General features: G+C 45.0%; 1 pseudogene; it reads left to right on the forward strand.

Moving 5' to 3' along the window:
- The first annotated feature begins 7239 nt into the window (after positions 1-7239).
- On the forward strand, positions 7240-9202 carry LOC136381816 (C-C chemokine receptor type 1-like; annotated as a pseudogene).
- Positions 9203-13538: the final 4336 nt, after the last annotated feature.

Below are 13538 nucleotides of genomic sequence, written 5' to 3' on the forward strand. Positions count from 1 at the left end.
AAAAGCAGCACATCTGGAAAGATCGATAACTGAGGAAGAATTCAATAACTGTTGTTATTATGAGCTAGGATACTGACATGAATGACTTCTAAAAAAATTTATTGACGTGTGAATATGCTTCTATTGTTAATATTAAATAAAAAAGAAAAATACAGAATCTTCCGGTTTATATTTTATAATATATATGAGGAAGACAAAACAGGGAGAAAATAGACCCAAATTTCTATGGATTATGTGTGTATTACTCAGAGTTTAATCAGAGACATGACGTGAGATAAGGCTAGGGTTTCCAAACTGTGTGCTGAGGCACACAGGGACCACAGTAAACTCACAGTTCCAATTTTTAAGGGCTCCATACTGCACCTGACATTTCCTGGACACCCTGGGAACTACAAGTAGGAGAAAGTTCAGAGTTTCAAGGTTAGTTTGTGGTGCATTCCTTTCAAAGTGGGCGTGTCTCTGTAAAGCCTGGTTTCTGGTGATTTGAGATAAATCAGTGTGGAACAGGAACTGAGAGGATATTGTCCCATGGATTCCAACATCTGCACACCAGGCGTACATATCCCATTGGCATGAATTATTTAAAAATGAAATAAAATATAATTTTTCAATAGATGTGTATTTTTAAGCATCTATAGATAAGATCACTTAAGTTGTTTGAATCTGAAGACATCCTGAGGGGAAGAGTTTGGTTCTTCTTTTGTCTCCGGGTGCTGAGGAAAAGTACTGGGGCGTAAGGGCTCCGGGAACTGAGAAAGTCTTGGATCCTGAGGAATAAGAGTGTGTTTAGCAACTGGATAGTTTGCAATTGTGGGCGCTGGTGGGTGAGTCTGTGCACGCTGTTGCCTGGCAACAAGCACAGGGAGGGAAGTCACATTTCTATCGTCTTCGGTGCTTTCCTGTGACCGGTCAAAAGTGCACCATGACTCTACGAACACACAATATATATATATATATTTTTTTTCTTTCTTTTTCCATGTTAAAATGTATATGTTATTTCAAAAGACTTTTGTTAATTCTTTACTGTTTTATAACCTTGTGAGACTGAAATCTTAGTTTAAATATTAGGAATTATTAATAATGTCTTTCTATGTAATGTTTAGGTTATTGTCATTTTGCAACAATATTGTTCAATGTGAGGTAATATAAGGAAAAGAGTCATATCCTGGAACTCTTGCAAGTCTATTTTATCACGGTTTTGTTAAAATTTCTTTTGAATACCAATGTACTGCGTTCTTCAGCAGCAAAGAGACTCTGGAATTCTAAAGAAGACACCAAAAATCTGTTTTCTTGATTTAATCCAGCTAATAACACTGCTTTGGTCTTTTTCCAAGAGATTATATAGACAGAAAAGGGCTCTCAAGTCCCTCAGCGAGATCTTCTGACCATGGTTTTTAAGGTCTATAATGACCAAAATAGAAACAGAAAAGGCTAATAAGGCCCAAAAGAGATCAGGAAAATGTCAGCTTTTGGCCTATACCCTTAAAGGCTCAAGCACCCCGAAGGGGCTTCATAGGATTCCATCAGGGTCCTGCTTCAAGAGTGGAAAGAAAGGTCATTGAGCTGAGGCCTGCCAGGCTTCTTGGCCCCACCAAGGGACATGCTTTTGCTGTGAAAAGAAAAGCGACACAAAAATTAAGCTGCCCCCTTGCTCCACGGAGGGAGGGTTCAGTCTCTTCCAGCCCTTTCCAGCTACCACTGACCTGACCTTGTCTAGCCTGCTGGGATCTGCCACTCAAGAATTAAAGGTTGGCCCCATCTCACGACACCATTTATGAGCCTAAGGCATTTCTTCCAAGTAGAAGGTAAAACTAATCTCATTTCTTGTAAACACGAGGACCGTTCACTAAGCCTTGCCTAAATATTTGAGTTTTATTTATCCCTTGAAGGTCTTTACTAGGGGTAATGACAGTCTGATTTCTGTTGCTTTATTTAATGTATAGTGTCTCCTTTATTCTTCTTGTCCCAATGCCCCATGCCTATTGTAGGCTGGGACCTGCTTCTAATTTCAGCTAGAAACATTGGTCATTAGGACTTGGACTCTAATTGCAAAGTGTAGAAGTATGACCACAGTTCCAGTGCCTTGTGGACTTTTTCTGAATATGTATGACTCGTGCTCTTTAGGACATTTCTCAGACTGAAATAGAAATTAGGTTACATTTGTAAATGATATAAAGCATTTAAAGTGTCAACATAGATTTATTGAAATTACATTAACATTTTAAGAACATTTTTAATCATAAGAATTTTATTTTGGATTCTGTTATATTAGTTAGAACTTTGTTTTGTTTAATAATCTAATAGGCTTTAGTCACTTTATTGTATGAAGACACTTGTTATAGTATTTGTTAACATTAGCTATTTGAATTTTATTAATTGTATATATTCTTCAACTCTGCCTCAAAATCAGAACATAGTAATTCAAATGAATAGATGCCACCCAGAACCAGTGGGGTTTTGGGACCCTTAATGCCAAAGGTTTATTCAATACCAATTAGAAAAGATTTAAAAACTGGGAAGAGCCCTGGCCGGTTGGCTCAGCGGTAGAGCGTCGGCCTAGCGTGCGGAGGACCCAGGTTCGATTCCCGGCCAGGGCACACAGGAGAATCGCCCATTTGCTTCTCCACCCCTCCTCCTCTCCTTCCTCTCTGTCTCTCTCTTCCCCCCCGCAGCCAAGGCTCCATTGGAGCAAAAATGGCCCGGGCGCTGGTGATGGCTCTGTGGCCTCTGCCTCAGGCGCTAGAGTGGCTCTGGTCGCAACATGGCGATGCCCAGGATGAGCAGAGCATCGCCCCCTGGTGGGAAGAGCATCGCCCCATGGTGGGTGTGCCGGGTGGATCCCAGTCGGGCGCATGCGGGACTCTGTCTGACTGTCTCTCTCTGTTTCCAGCTTCAGAAAAATGCAAAAAAAAAAAAAAAAAAATGGGAAGAAAGTTTATCTTCTCAGGTAAACATTTAAGAATATTTAGAAATAGACTTTTATTAAATAATTGACGATTCTTAGGAAATTGCTAAATATGGTTCTTTCCACATTTAGCTTGCCCATTCTAGTATTGGACCTGCATTTGTGTCCACAGCCTCAAAGCTAGTAGGAAAGAAACCCAGTATTAATTGGAAAGTAATTTGAAGTTACTTTGTACCCAAAGGTTGAGGGTAAGTAAATTACATGAATCAAATAGTAAAAAAAAACGTAACCACCCCTTCCCTAAGTACTTGCAGGATTTACAGGTTACTCAATAAACTGTTCAAAAGACTGTCCAAGAGGTGCTCCCAGCGTTATTAAGCGATCCAGTGCATCACCCAGGGACTAGTTTCCACGTGGACAGGCCCACATACCGTGATCCTGATAACTCCCACTGCTGCCAAAATAGAAAGCATGCCTTCCTCCAACTACAAACTGGAAGCTGGTTGGTCTATGTCCGGTGAATGTATGAAGAAACTAAGGACTCCTTTTAATCAGACTTTGGAAAAGGGAAGCTAGGGTAAAAAGAAAGCCAACTTAATTGTCACAAAGGTTAAGAGTTTTAAAATTAAACATTCTAACTAAAGGTAAATTATTCTAAAAGCCAATTAGTTTTATGTAAATTGAAAAAGATTGTACAATTTATAGAGAATCAAGTAGTAATATTTGTTTCATTAGTGAACTGTATTGTTATTAATGCTGTCTGTTAAATATCTGTTACATGTTATAAGTTAGTATTCCTAGACGACAGCCTTATGCTCTTCAGTAAATTAAGTCAAGGATTTGACTTAGGAAATAGAGCCAGAGGGGACTGTTGTAAGGTACCAAAGCTACAGAATTAATATTAATATTTTAAGAAGCTTGCAGAATATTTTATTAATTTGGGCTAGGCATGCAGAGAGATTTTGTAGATGATCTTTGTATTTGTGTGATTAGCATAAAATCAAGATGGCCAATGGCAGTGTGTTGTTAATGCAAAGGGGAAGGAGACTTGGATTCTCTGACCTTCCACCACACCTGTGGGGAAATGGGTGAATAGCCAGGTGCGGGCAGAGAAAGATGAAATTAAACCTTTTCCTATATTAATGGGCCATGTACAGGCATTTGTCCCCATGGAAACTACTTCTTCCCTCCTGAAAGCATGTAGTTAATATATGTATCTTTGGACAAAGGAATAGCAAGTGAACACTAGAACATATAGGAATGTCTTCTAATATGTAAAGTGACATTTTTACCATTGTGTTGCCTTGTAAGTTTTAAAGTGTAGAGCGTCTTTTTATGAATGCTGTAGACAGATGTTATAAACTTGCTAATGAATTGTGTCCCATCCCCCCACCCTTCATCCTTTTACCAAACCAGTATAGGGGAAAACAAAGGGTATAAGCTTATGTCGTGATGTCAGGCTTTTTCTCCGCCCATGTATAATTAAGGGTATATAACCAGCCCCTAGAATATTATAGTCACACACGATTTGGGACTACCCCGTGTACGATATATGCGGCCAGCATATTTAATAAATTTCCTCCTTTAATAAAACTCTTCAAAACTCATTTGGACTTGGTGTCTGTACGAAAAACGCGTGAAATTGTGGATTCGGTACTTTACAACAACATGAGAATAAGTTGCACTTGTTGTTTCTGTCCCGTTGGCTTCTATGGATGGCTGTCTGCATGAATCCATGCACACGGTGCGTCTGATGACCCTTGGTGCATCTGCCACACAGTGAACTAGATGGCAATGCTGAGAATAGGAGGATTTATGAGATGGGTATTCAGATGTGAAATAACCTTTTATTTTGCTAAAAAGAAAAGCTGTCACAAATGATGGGTCATTACTGACTGATTAAGAAGTAGGCTCAGTATTAAGAGGCAAAAGTTTCTTTCTGTGGAAGGCTGCTCAAGAGGAAATTACTTGCAAAATTTCCTCCATGTGAATGAAAATCATACATGGTGTATAAAGTCATTGTAGCAGAAGGAAGCTATGAATTAGAAAAGTCTTTGCAGATGCTAGATGGTTTGAAACTGAACCATCTTCTTAAGAAGAATAGAACAAAGGACTGACAAACTCAGACTGTTGGCTGACTGTGGAGGAGGTAGGATTTCACCCCCTGAATGTGGAGAGTTCTCCCAGAGAGCTCTTGGGATGCATCCATTCTGTCCTACTAAAGAAACTGGAAGGAGAATTTTGTTCTGAGAATAGTGGGGTTGAGGCTCCTTGGAGGTATCTTCTTCAACTGTTTCCTCCCCCCAAATAATCTGGAGAGTCTTACAATTCCAGAGTAGAAATTCCCAGAAGTTTGCATAGCCTGCCAACAGGCTGTATGTCACTAATTGACCTTTTTGTCCCCATTCTGACCAGCAGGACAGCTAGTAGGCTATTCATACTGGCGGGTAGGTGGGTGAGCATTGATGTGCTCCTAAATATTTCAAAGCAGGCTTTTGTGAAGAGAGAGACCTGATTTCCAGTTTTGCTGATTTTGCATGTAAATATGTCCACTGTGCTGGATTTCAAGCTACCAATATGCTGACTGTGGGGTTGGGGACACATGCGCACGGTTGGTTCTTATGAACCAGAAAAAGCCAGCTGCCCCACACCTCAGGCCTGGTGTCTTTACCCTCACAGACTATGCTCCCTGCTCAGAGACTCAGCTACTCCCAGGATGCAGCATGTTGGCACTAAAAGGTTCTAGGCTCCAGGGCTAGAGCTGACCTCTGGGCAATGACCTTGGGGCACACTCTTGAGGCAGACAACAGCATGGCCGGCAGGTTGGCTGCAACATGGCCCTTGGATTCTCCTTCAAGTACCTGCCCAGCCCCAATCCCTTGGGAGCAGTGTTACTACATGGTGCCCACCTCTAGGGAAAACAGTGAATGGAGTAAGAGACAGGGGGATGCAGGTTACTTCACTAATGACTTCTGACAATGCTGATTCAATGTACCTTCACCTTTGCCAAAGTTTCCCCAAAGACTGGGCTCCCGGGGTCAGTGTTGCATGAGCCACCCCTGTATTTCCAGCTGCCTGTTGCTTCCACTCCAAACCCTGTGGTCCCCATGATGCTGACTGCCAGGTGATCCGCTGGCTCTAAAAAGTGCCTGGAGAAATCAGAAATTGTCGACTCCGCTCTGTTACTGATGTCCAGCCCGGGTTTTTCCAGGAAGAGGGCTGATTACTCAGTCACAGGGCTAGGACAGAGGTGGAGAAGTGACCCAGAGAAATGGATTTGGCAGGAACCATAGGGCACTAGCTGAGGTGCCCAACATCTACTCCTTATGGGCCTTAAGTTTCTCAAGTCGCAGCAGAAATATAAGTTATCAGCAGGAAACATTCACTCAGCGGAGCATAAGGAAGAGCACCTGAAACTCCAGGGTGAAGGGAATTATGTTGTAGGCAAGTCCTGCTACATGATTGGTGTTTCAGTCAAAGCTTTCAGATTGGTGACAACACAGTGACAATCTGAAAATGCAGCTCCCACAGCTGTGTCCATCATCAAGCAGAATTCCCTTTCTAGATTAACCACAGAGAGACCTGGCGGGGAACATGGAGGACAGGGGACATCAGCCAGAATAGGATTGGAGACTGGGACATTCCTGGTGGCTGGACTCCTCAGGAAAGGTCTACTTCCAGGAATGAGGTCACCTGATGTTTACTGGTGTTCTGGCAAGGGCCAGGGCTGGCTGTTCTCATAGCTTACCTTACAGAAATCCTTCAGGGTAACGGATACTTTCTCACATTACAGAAGAGAGACTGAGGCTCGGGAAGAGAGATGAACTCCTTCAAGTTCACACAGCTGGTCGGTTACACCAAAGCCCATGCTCCGTTTGCGGAGGCATCTTCAGTAAGTGGTCAGAAAGGACTGGAAAGAGGGCTGAAGAGCAGGTGTGCAGAGTCCTGTAGGGCAAGCCATCTAGTGGTGCTTTCTCTTTGTGTTTGTCTTTGTTTGTTTCAAGGAAATGTTGGGTAAAACTATTCCAGAGCTCATTTCTGAGCATTCCAGCTTCCACCTGATTGAGCCACACTGCATGGCCTCAAGCTGTTCTGAGCCAGTCCTCCCGAGAACCCCCCTCTTCTCACCAGGTCACCCGCTCACCCAGCCTGGCTTTCCCCTGAGTCCTCAGAGCTCTCTGAGGCAACATCCTGGTGGTCTTGGTCCTCTAGCAATAATACAAGGGGCTCAAGGACATGACCCACATTTATGTCCTCAAACTAGCGATTTCTAACTTTCTCTGACATGACAGAGCTACTGCAGACCTGCTTATGCCCTGTCACAACCGAGTACCATGGTCCAGGCCAAGCTGACTCTGGTGTCCTCAGTGTCCCCCACTAAGGGATGGGATGGCCTCCTAGAAGTGGACTGTGGCGGCAGTACTGCGCTTTGGTGAGATGATCTCTGCAATGTACCACATCTGTGCCCATGCCTACCAAATCACAGGAGCACCCATAGACTTTGTGACATCCAAAAAGATCACATGGCCACACAGTGTGACATTCTCAGTACCCTTTGTCACACCAACAAAAACACTATTAATCTCTAATGCCATGAAGGTTCATTGGTAAGTATTAGACTGTCAGCTAAGAATATTTCTACTTCCATGTCTTTCTGTGAACTCCCAAGGGCAAAGTCACAGCTCTGTGATGGAGGCAGGACATTTGAGTGGTTTCAGGGACAGGCGTGAGAGTGTACACACCGGGTTTGAGCCTCAGCTCTGGTTGTCACCGGATATGTGTCCCGCTCACTCTAAAGCTTCTGTGTCGTTGCCTCTAAAATTGGAAAAGTGAATTGTACCCTCCAAGATAGTTTAACACTAAGATCAATGCTAAGTCTATAGGAAGTATGAGGGAAGCATTGGTGGTGAAGAATGTGGTGAGGTCGCCCCTTGTCTGGGTGCTCCATCCACAGAAGTTTCCTTCACAGCCCTCTTTGCCAAAATATTTGATATCATGATAGGTTCACTCATTTGTTAATTGTCTTGCCCACCCCCAATTTACATTAAACTACAGTTTCCATAAGGACAGAGAGAACCCTAGCTCAACACTGGGTCCAAGGACATGATAAACAGTGGGCACTCGATAAACAGTTGTAAAGTGGTTGAGACATAATCTCTGCCTTGTCTGTTGTTCAGAGCCCACTGCCTGTAACAGCAAAGGAAAAACATAAATCACCTTCCTGGACCCACGGGAGAAAACAGGATTGAAATTCCAGCCAGTACAGTGGACTGTGACAGGACCACAGAATTTGAGGACAGAAAATCAACCCCATGCCAGAAAGAAGACTGGAGGTCCTTTGCAGCTCAGCTGCTGCCCTTTTGTTCTCCCTGGTGTTTGTCACTGGCCTGGTCGGCAACATCCTGGTGGTCCTGGTCCTCTTGCAACACAAGAGGCTCAAGAACATGACCAGCATCTACCTGCTCAACCTGGCCATTTCTGACCTGCTCTTCCTCTTCACGCTGCCCTTCTGGATTCACTACTATCGGAAAGATAACTGGGTGTTCGGCAGTGTCATGTGCAAGTTGCTGTGGGTGCTTTATTACGTAGGTCTGTACAGCGAGATCTTCTTCATCATCCTGCTGACCATCGACAGGCACCTGGCCATCGTCCATGCTGTGTTTGCTGTGCGGGTCCGGACCGTCACATTTGGTATCATCAGCAGCTTAGTCAGCTGGGTCCTGGCCATCCTGGGTTTTTACTTTTCTGAGTCCCAAGATGAGTCCTATCATTACAGCTGCACCATTTATTTCCCTCCTGAATATCACAATAAGTGGTAATGGATCCTGGCTCTGAAACTGAACATCCTGGGGCTGGTCTTGCCTCTGGTGATCATGATCGTCTGCTACATGGGGATCATAAAGATTCTGCTCAGACGGCCCAATGAGAGGAAGTCCAAAGCCATCCATCTGATTTTTGTCATCATGACCATGTTTTTTCTTTTTGTATACCCTTAAATCTGACTATTTCTATTTATGCTTTTGATGACATCCTTTTAGTCAATTTCTGTAACCAGAAAGAACAACTAGCCCTAGCCATTCAAGTGACAGAGGTGATCGCCTACATGAACTGCTGTGTCAACCCCATCATCTACGTCGTTGTTGATGAGAGGTTCCACGAGTACCCCATCAGCTGTTCCACAGGCTCCTGTCCCTGAAACCGGGGAAACGGCTCCCCTTCTTCCACACCAAGAACCAGGACATGGCCGGCTCCACATCTCCATCCGCAGGGGAACAGAAACTCTCTGATAGGTTCTGACTCAGGTCCCAGCAAGAGTGACCTGCCAGACACAGTGTCTAGAGTGGAGACAGCTTCAGTGTCTCGGCAAGATTTTGACCTCCGATCAGTGTGTTGCGACCCCAACTGTGGTGGAGGTGGATCACCTCTGGGGCTTGAGTCTTCTCCGTGAACTTCACCCTGGAGATGAATGAGTGAACTAGGTCATTGTAGACGAAAGAATAAAGGGCGCCAGGCAAGGGCTTGGCCCAATAAGAATTTCACATTTCTGAACATAAACATTTGTAAACAAAACCACTGAGCCTCCCCTCACCTCTATCTCCACCACCAGTGGGCTTAGAAGCTGGGATTTCCACAGTTGACTTGGTTCAGAGCCCAGAGCCAATCAGGAGGCAGCAGCTGCTTCCACCAAACTCTCCACGCCCACCTACAGGGTTTAGGCGGCTGGAAAAAACAAGGAACATAGAACTAATTATGGAAGGACTTGAACCAAATGGGTAATAAAATTGGGGAACTGTCATTGGCATTGAAATTCCCTTATAGAGAATTTTCTTGTATTCAATAAAATCAAACCATTCAGGTCGAGGACCAGACAGGGACCTTGTGCATGAGGTGTTTTACTTTTGGAAGTAGCCTCATTCTCTGAAACCAACCCACCAGCCAAGTACAACAGATAACCAGACACACACAGACCTTCCATTTCCTGTTGGGGATAGGAGTGACTGATGACCACTTGGCAGAGTGCCCTAGTGGGGGAGGGGCAGGGAGCTCAGTTGTGCCACCACTGGCGTGCATCTGAGTCTCCTGATCACCCCGTGGGCACGCCCCTCAGCATGCACGTCTACACGCTGCAGCCCCTCCAACAACACGGGGCGCCCGTCTGGTGAGTGGGGCAGATAGGAAGCCAGAATAGCACAAAAAGCAACCCTCAACCGTATGGAAGGGTCCAGATTCCATGGACACTGCCTGGTGTCCTCACAACTCAGGCCTGAAGTCGGATGACCCTGCAGGGCCCCTGCGTTCCCAGTAGGCAGAACCCTGCTGCCCACAGCGGCAGGGAGCTGTGGCTCTCATCTTCAGCTCCTTTCTTTTCTTGTCCCACTATCCCCTCCCCTGTGGTGTTTTCTGGGACCCCTGCACTCTCACTGCGTGCACTTGCATCCGGGCTCATGGTTCGCACCTCGATGGACACCCCACATTAGGACAGGAAGCATTAATGTCTTGAGCACTGCACCAAATCATTCATTCATGTCTGTGTCTGTATCTTCTTTTAGTCCTCTCTATGACGTTGGCGTTATAACCCTGCCTTACAGAGGAGGAAAGAGACACTTGGGAGCTTACACAACAAGCTCAAAGTCAATAAAGGGTAGACCTGAGATGGGAATGATTTGAAAGGCTCGTCACTGATGTGCCTTCCCATTAACCCCTGTACACACATGCCCTGTTTTGTACGCCAAGGTGGCACGTTTCCGGGCCCATAGCCATCGCTGTCAATCTGGTTCCCTTCCTGCCTCCCTCTCTCTCCCGCTATCTCTCTACAGACAGGCTGCCAAAGGGGGAGACCCACCCAGCAGACTCACGGGCTGTTCCATGATGTCACCTCCTCTATTGTCTTCATTTTCACAGATGAGAAAACTGAGCCTGAAGGGACATGTTCAAACATGGTCACATATATGATTTCTGAATGGCACTTTACGACATGCCTGTGAGAGGGGTTAGCACAGTCCTCCTTTTATAGAAAAGCATGTGGGACCCAAAGAGACACCAGCACAGAGCAGGTATTGGCTACTGTGAGGAAAACCAGAATAAAAATCTTTTATGAGACATTTTTCCTGTACCCAACACTCATACAAGCTGACCTTGTGCATCCTCCTACGAGCCTAAGCATCCGGTGTACTCATTTGATGGAGGGGGAGCCAGGACATAGGAAAGCTAGTGATCTGCCCTGGTCTCAAGTAGAGAGCTGGGATTTGATCTTCACAGGAGCCTGGGCTCAGAGAGACAGCGAACTCCATTCTACAGACCTGTATTCACTCCGGGCTGGGGTTTTCTCTGTGTGAAACAGCGCTGTGGGTTTGGGGCAGACAGGAGAGATGAGAGGGACAGTGAGCAGTGACAGTGGAGGACAGTGAGCAGTGACAGTGAAGGACAGTGAGCAGTGACAGTGGAGGACAGTGAGCAGTGACAGTGGAGGACAGTGAGCAGTGACAGTGGAGGACAGTGAGCAGTGACAGTGGAGGACAGTGAGCAGTGACAGTGGAGGACTAGGGGCGCCGAAGAGAAGCTGCCACCTCCCCCTAGTTTATTAGCCAGGTTATTTAGGAACAGAGGACACAGGATTCTCGTTTAAACACTTTCACTTGCAATCTGTAGGAGAAATAATAAAGGATAAAAAAGAAAATGTAAAGAAAGAAAGATAGAAAGGAAGAAAGAAAAACATAAAGAAAGAAGAAGAAAGAAAAAATGATAGAGAAAGAACAGGCTGCTCACTGGCAACGAGACTGTTGTGGTGCAACTGCACTGAACGGAACCAAAACCCAAATTGATTGAATTTGGAAAGCTTTATTCACTGGCCAGTGGTCTGTCTGCTGCACTGAGAAAGCAACAAACAGCGATGAGCTCCAAGGGGAGAGGGGTATTTATAGGTAAACCCCACAAGGTTACAATTTTTTCAGCACTTTTGTACAATATCTTTGCAAAAGTTTTAAGGAGAATAAACCGCCTTCCTGCAATATCTGCAAGGCTGACGCACAAGGAACAAATCCTGCCTCTGTTGGCAAGATTAGATCTGCTGGGTCCTCACCTTTTTCACTTACAGCTGTAGCTATAAACTAGTTCCTCTTAAGCATTCAGCTAAATTGGGTTAGGGGTCCTTAGCATGGGCTGGCACGCCAGCACAGAGACCTCCCGCCCTACATCAGTCCCCCTCCCATTCCCAGCCTTCAGTGGCTCCACAAGTTCTGGAAAACACGTTACTGCCACCTCCCTCACCCCAAACAACAACACCTCATTACCTGCCCCCAATGCCCTTAAGACAGAACCCACAGAGAGAAGTGCCACCAAATGACCACAGAAAAAAGTTTACGTGGAACTGAGCATCATGACAGTGTTTGGTGTCCTAACTACTTCTGCACACTCACCTATGTAAAAAGAAGAATTTGCCTCCACTTTGCATTCTGAATGACTGAGATCCCTAGACTTCTGTCTCCATGGTTACACAGGAAATGAAAGACTTCCTACTCCATCAAAACCTTGAACCTGGAAAACAAAGACTATAAAAATTCTACAAACAAAGAATTTGTGCTCAAAATCCTTTCACACCAGAGTAAGTGACACTTCTCTTCTCTGTCCAGTTGGCTTCTATGGAGGACAATCTGCATGAATCCATGCACACGGTGCGTCTGATGGCCCCTTCATGCACCTGCAAGGCAGTGAACTGCGTAGCAATGCTGAGAATGGGAGGATTTATAAGATGGGCAATCAGATGTGAAATAATCATTTTTTGTTGTTATTAAAAAAGAAAAGCTTTCTTGAATGATGGGACTGACTGATTAAGAAAGTTGTCAGAGCATTAAGGACAAGAGCCACTTTCTGTGGAAGGCTATTCAAGAGGAAATTACTTGCAAATCAACTGCATGGAAATGAACATCATACATGGTGTAGCAGGAGGGAGCTAGGAATAGAAAAGTCTTTGCAGATGCGGGATGGTTTGAAACTGAACTATCTTCTTAAGAAGAGTAGAACCAAGGATTCGCCAACTCACATTGTGAGCTGACTTTGGAAGAGGTAGGATTTTCTTCCCTGAATTTAGGGAGTGGTCCTGGTGACCTCTTGGGATGCATTTTTTCTGTCCTACTAGAGAAAGTGGAAGCAGAATTTTGTTCTGAGAATAGGGGGTTGGGGCTACTTGGAAGTATCTTCTTCAACTGTTTCCCCAGCCCCCAAATCTGGATGTTCTCACATTTCCAGAGTAGAAATTCCAAGGAGTGTGCATAGCCTGCCACGAGGCATTGTGTCACTCATCGACCTTTCTGTTCCCTCTCTAACCAGAAGGACAGCTCTTAGGCTATTCAGACTGGCAGGGTAGCAGGTGGGCATTGATGTGCTGCTCGATATTTTATAATGGGCTTCCCTGAAAATTCCATAGCAGGCTTTCCTATAAAGCAAGCCCTGATTTCCAGTGTTGCTATATTTGAATGTAAACATGCCCACTGTGGTGGATTTCAAGCTACCAATATGCTGACTGTGGGGTTGAGGACACATGCACACGATTGATTCTTATGACCCAGGGAAAGCCAGCTGTCCCGCACCTCAGGCCTGGTGTCTTTACCCACACAGACGGCCCTCCCTGCTCAGA

The sequence above is a fragment of the Saccopteryx leptura genome, chromosome 10 (genome assembly GCF_036850995.1).
Source record: "Saccopteryx leptura isolate mSacLep1 chromosome 10, mSacLep1_pri_phased_curated, whole genome shotgun sequence".
Taxonomy (NCBI): domain Eukaryota; kingdom Metazoa; phylum Chordata; class Mammalia; order Chiroptera; family Emballonuridae; genus Saccopteryx; species Saccopteryx leptura.